A 6,000-nucleotide genomic window follows, 5' to 3' on the forward strand; every position below is an offset into this window, starting at 1 on the left:
CCACCGAAAATGATACAGAAATGACCTTTAGTTATGAAGTTATGATCGATCATGTAACATGGTCCGAAAATCACAAAATGGCGCCTAGATGACGTCATAGATATGTTACTGTCATGAAAACCTTATTGTGGCTAGATTTTGTCATGAGACATGTTCCCTGAAAATGTCATGTTATTCCGTAATGTCATTCTTGAGATATTGATGACACAAAATTGTCCAGAAAGAAAGAAGAATAACTAGACTTAGAATTTGTCAACACTGACAAATTAGGTGATCCGATTTATTCGGAAATAAATATTGTGACTACTGACCCTAATTTACCGAGAAAAGACATTGTCTGATGAATCACTTACTTTATGAGAAATATATGTGCTTGACATGTACTAAAATTTCCAGAAAAAATGTACTCCCATAGAGATAATACCTCATTTGCACAGCCAAAATGGCGTCAGACCAAATCGTCGTTATTTTATGAGATGATACATCTATCGAGGTCCATGTATGTGTGGAAAATATGACGGTGATACCATAATAACTTATACACTGAGATTACCGAATGAAGTACATTTGACCTTTGATTCCACTTTACACAGCCAAGATGGCATCTGAGCAAAAAGTTATTTTATGAAATGATTCTTGCAACATGTTCCTTACGTGTGCAAAATGTGGGAAAGATAGGACGTGCATTTATCAAGATACACGATTAGACATTTTTGACCTTTGACCATTATTTACCTACCCAAGATGGTGTCTGATCAAGTACATGTAGTTGTTATTTCATGGAATTATGTTCGTGACATGAACTAAACATGTGGAGAATGTGTGGTTGATAGCCATTGTTGTTGTTGATTTATTGCACAGAAAGTGGAAGAAAGAAAGAAAAATAAAGAGCCCTCGGAATAACGAACTTTCGGAATATCGAGCTGATCGTAAATTTGAACTGTAGTTAATGGTTAGGAAATACACTCGGCTTGCCATAGTTTGAGCGTTTGTGCGTGACAACGACTTCAGCCCACAGAACTCTTTGTAAGACTGATGTTCTGTGCTTCCGCCTATGTACCTACCAAACTGCGTGCGCTCTATACACGTACGCACATGTTCTCCGATCCCTATCTATACCGTGTACGTGTACAGTACGCGTGTTTACAGTGGTACGATGTGCCGAGTACTTTGTATGCAATCACGACGTGTTACGTACGTAAAGCTATGGTGTGATGATCACTGTAAACTTTCTACGACTACTCTACGTCTAATTTCTTCCTAGCCTAAGACACGACCTTTGTTTGACACTGAGTTTTCAGCTCGAGTACCATATCAGGTAGGTGCACAGGCATGTCTAAACACAGACTGTCCCCCTTACTCGATTCTTGGTATCTGGCCCCACCGTATGCACCACATGCAGGCCCCCGCAGCTAAGTTAAATCAAGGGAGATACCTCCCTGAATGTACGTTGTAGTGCGTATGAGGCTGTTGGTCGCAACAGGGAGGTGCAACAGGGAGGTGACCACCTCCCTGGTCGCAAGCAAGGTTTCTAACGTAGTTACGTAGAATTTAATGTTAGATCATGTTACCTGAATCTATGGGCAAGGTGAGATTTGTAGGAAGCCTAAGTTCCATTCAATTCCAAAGAGATAGTGATTTAGCCAGGGGTAGTAGTAGAAGCTAGAACGTCAGTAGGTTCATGGGCAAAATACGGACGCCATTTCTTAGCTAACAGATCGATAGAGGGCGTATTTATGTGGTGTAATAGCAGTGATTTCTGTGCATGATATGAATACAGAGCTACCAAGTCTTACGCACGCATTGTGAGCGAGACTCGAGCATTTATTTTAGGGGTCGTCTCACGATCTCACGCATGGCACCCATTTTTCTCACGTATGGGGCAAAGTCTGGAATTAGGGCCCATAATAAGGAGCATGGTTCAAAGGATTAAAGTGATAGTTACAATTGAAGGTAGACATAAGGTCTAGGCCTATATTTTCCTTTTGTCTTTCAAAATAAGTAAAAGAAAAGATAGTCACTTTATTATGCACCTGATCGTGCCATTAAGACTAGAGTTCTATAAAAAATGAACTTGGCATCCCTGTGAATAGATGCTCTGTACATAGATGCACTGCACACACCATTATGGTGGAGGAAAATTTATCTTGTACACTGCCACTTGACAAGGGATGCCAAGTTCAAACAATTTTTATGAGTGAGATTTTCATGACTTGGTATCTCGGCGTGCGAATGTGCGAGCGAGTGAGGGTGTGGGAGGGTTTTTCCTTCCTGTGGCCTCCCACGGTAGGGAGCTTTTTCAATTTTTTGCTCTTGATACCCATGGTGCGGTCAGGTGCACACTTCAGTGATTATTTTTTTTCTTATTTTGACAGACAAAAAGGAAATATACCCTCAATTGCAACTATCACTTAAATCTTTTGAGCTATGCTCATTATTATAGGTCCAAGTTACAGACTTCGCCCTATGCGTGAGAAAAATGGGTGTCATGCATGAGATTGTGAGATGGCCCCTAAATTCTAGAGTCTCGCGCAGCATGCGTGAGACTTGGTAGCTCTGCTTGACAGAGGTAGGCACGTAAGCAGAAACCTAGAACAGAGTGAGCGTGACGTGATCAACCTAATATGATGAGCTCAGTCATAGACTCTTTCATGGACTCCTTTTAGGGTTAGAGGATGACGTGGCGCAGATAATCAGAATGATTGAAAAGTGGTAATAAAATACGAAAAACAACATTTCTCCCTTTCATTTTTCCTTTTTTTTAGGGGGCATACAGGGGAAGAGACTACATTGTACTTAGGTACGAGTTCTTAATTGTCAGAAATGTATCTTTATTGGAATTGGGATAATTACCGTACCTAAGATTCTTTAGGAAATTTGCAAACTCCGTTCCAGTCTTGAACTTCCCCTTTAATGATAATGGATAATTAGGGTAGTTTCAGGGTGGTACACAATTTCTTGTTTTGTTTTTTTTTTTTTGGGGGGGGGGGGGGGGGGGGGGGCAATTGCCTGATTAGGCTAGGTAATTTTGATACTTGCAAAACACTTGCCCGAAAATAGATATCATTTGCCCGAATTTTCTTACTGTAAAACAAATTTTTGCGTGCACTTTAATTTCGGGAGCGCCAAGAATCGCGAAATTAAAATGCACGCGAAAGTCCTTGTTTACACTACATGCATTGAACGCCAGTGGCACTTCGCGAAAATTTCATGCCACGAAAAAGGCTGTCGGTTCCAATTCGCGAAAAATTCGTGCCGCGAATATATCATGTTGTACAGTATTTAAATATTATTAATAATCATGAAACAAGGTTTTATTCTTTTCTGTTTCTGTCCTAATATCCTTCAAAATGTTTGACATTATTCAATGAGTTTTGGACTAGTATTTTTGTTAGGTATCCTATCAAAACTGCACAAATTTTCAGGTAATTTTTCATTGTTTCATGCGAATATTGTCAAGTCAGAAAGGCATGAGTTGCAATACTGTTACTTCATGTGTTTCAGTAGCAAACATTGTAGAAGTTTGGGCCATTCATCATGCGATACATTAGAGACAGTCTGTCAAAACCAAATATGCTGGAATGTTAATTATTTAGGATTGTTATGATATTCAAAGATTACTTATGTTTGCATGTTATATTAGAAAAGATATATATTTTATTGCATAATAACATTTTTGTTTTTTGTTTCAGAATTCCTAATCATCATTTGGATCTGTGGAGGATTTGGTTTTTCTTTTTGTGGACGGAGCAAAGTGGTCATTTTCCTGGTATAGTGCTTGGGTAATTCACTTTAGCGGGCTAAATTACTGTGCAATGCCAATTATCTTTAACACTTCAGGTACAAATGTTTTTTGGAAAGAGTTGGGATTTGGTAGTCTACTGTGGAGATAGCAGTATTTTTTTTTTTTAGATGATGATCTGATTTTGATGTGAAATGCTTTTTCCTTAGACCCCAGATTGTGTATACTTGGGACTCATCTTCAAGAGGCTAATGTATGAAGGACACAAGTGCAGTTTTGGACTGGGGTACACGTGTTAAAAGACTGAATAAAGCACACAGTGACATCATATTAGGGGTACAGATTTCGATCTGTGTGCAGCAGTTGGATGTTATTTCATCAGTCATCATCCTAGTGCCAAACTGCAGTAAGGTCTACATGGTAGCTTTAAAATACAGGCAATATAATGTGATGTAACACTGTACAATATGTAGTATTCCTGTGAGGGGATATGTCTGCCATTGGTGTTTATGATAACTGGCATTGCACTATAGTACTTAGTATATCCCACCATACCTGCGTATTGTTGGTAGTGACTAAAGGTTATACAATTATTCACTTTAGGAGGGTAAGTTATTGCAGTTTTTTTTTTTTTGGACACGAATCGGGCTTGTGTGGTCTATTGTGAGGATACCAGTATCTTCAATAGACTAATAGTGCAGTTTTACCTTGGGTTCATGAGAGATGGAACAGAGCACTGAATGATTTCATTTGAGTTGTACGTGATTGCCTATTGTAGGTTTTTGTCGAGCCCATTGGAGGTGAGGGGCGGGACTAAGGGATTGTGTGCAGTGTCTGTCCCTCCTTTATCCGCTCGTCTGTCGTCTGTCTGTAACGCTTCAAAAACTGGAATATCTGTACTGAGGGCTTCAATTTTAATCAAATTTGGAGGGTACTGTGGTTATGCAAAGTTACACATTTTACCAAACAGCATGGTCACCTTAAGATCAAAGGTCACAGGCAGGGGTCAGTGAACTTTAAGGGCGGAAGTCAAGTTTTTTTTTATGGCGTGTTTCGATGATGGCTCATAACTTTTGATGGATATGTCTGTTTGCAACCAATCTTAGGTGGTAAATGTTTCCTTGGGAGATGAAGGTAACCACAAGGTCGGAAGTCACAGGCAGGGGTCAATGAACTCTTAGGAGCCAAAAAGTTGTTTAGGGTGCATTTTGATAATTTCTCATAACTTCTGACGGGCATGTCTGTTTGGATCCAAATTTAGGTGGTATATTGTCAAGTCAGAAAGGCATGAGTTGCAATACTATTACTTCATGTGTTTCAGTAACAAACAGTGTAGAAGTTTGGGCCATTCAACATGCGATACATTAGAGACAGTCTATGTCAAAACCAAGAATACTGGAATGTTAATTATTCATGATTGTTATGATATTCAAACGTTACTTATGTTTGCATGTTATATTAGAAAACATATATATTTTATTGAATAATAGCATTTTTGTTTTTTGTTTCAGAATTCCTCATCATCATTTGGATCTGTGGAGGATTCGGGTTTTTTTTTTGTGGACAGAGCAAAGTGGTATAGTGTTTGGGTAATTCACTTTAGCGGGCTAAATTATTGTGCATTGCCGATTACCCTTAACACTTTAGGTACAAATGTTATTTTTTGGCAGGAGTTGGAATTGAGCAGTCTACTGTGGAGATAGCAGTATTTCTTTTAAAGGGGAAGGCTAGTAACTGATCAGTGGGAATCAGTGGAAATGCTGGGAGATGATTGTTTCAATCCTTATGGGATTCATTCAAGAGTTCATTGTATATCTATTGTTGTGTGAAAATGATTTGCTTCAGAATGGTCTCATATTCAAGTAATGTGCAGTTTAATGCTTCCAGGTTAGCGTCCCTGGTCCGTGACGGAGCATTAATCTGCACATTACTTGAATATGAGACCTTTCTGAAGCAAATCATTTTCACACAACAATAGATATACAATGAACTCTTGAATGAATCCCACAAGGATTGGAACAATCATCTCCCAGCATTTCCACTGATTCCCACTGATCAGTTACTAGCCTTCCCCTTTAAGAAAATGAACTGATATTGATATAAAATGCTTTTTCCTTAGACGCCAGACTGAGTATACTTGGGACTCATCTTTAGCAGGCTAATGTACCAAGGACACATGTGCAGTTTTGCACTGGGGTGTTAAAAGACTGAATAAACCACACAGGGGTGCAGATTGTGATCTGTGTGCAGCAGTTGGA

The 6,000-nt window shown here is 39.1% G+C and overlaps 1 long non-coding RNA gene across 2 annotated transcripts; it reads left to right on the forward strand.

Moving 5' to 3' along the window:
• Positions 1–1,115: 1,115 nt before the first annotated feature.
• On the forward strand, positions 1,116–5,501 carry LOC139707952 (uncharacterized). Of its 2 annotated transcripts, none has more exons than XR_011709311.1 (3): positions 1,116–1,318; positions 3,693–3,782; positions 5,254–5,501. It is a non-coding gene; the product is annotated as an uncharacterized lncRNA (long non-coding RNA). The 2 variants fall into 2 exon arrangements; XR_011709312.1 differs by having other exon boundaries at positions 3,693–3,769.
• The last annotated feature ends 499 nt before the right edge of the window (positions 5,502–6,000 follow it).

The sequence above is a fragment of the Diadema antillarum genome, unplaced genomic scaffold (assembly GCF_040938485.1).
Source record: "Diadema antillarum isolate AM-2024a unplaced genomic scaffold, OU_Dant_1.0 seq00001288_RagTag, whole genome shotgun sequence".
Lineage (NCBI taxonomy): Eukaryota > Metazoa > Echinodermata > Echinoidea > Diadematoida > Diadematidae > Diadema > Diadema antillarum.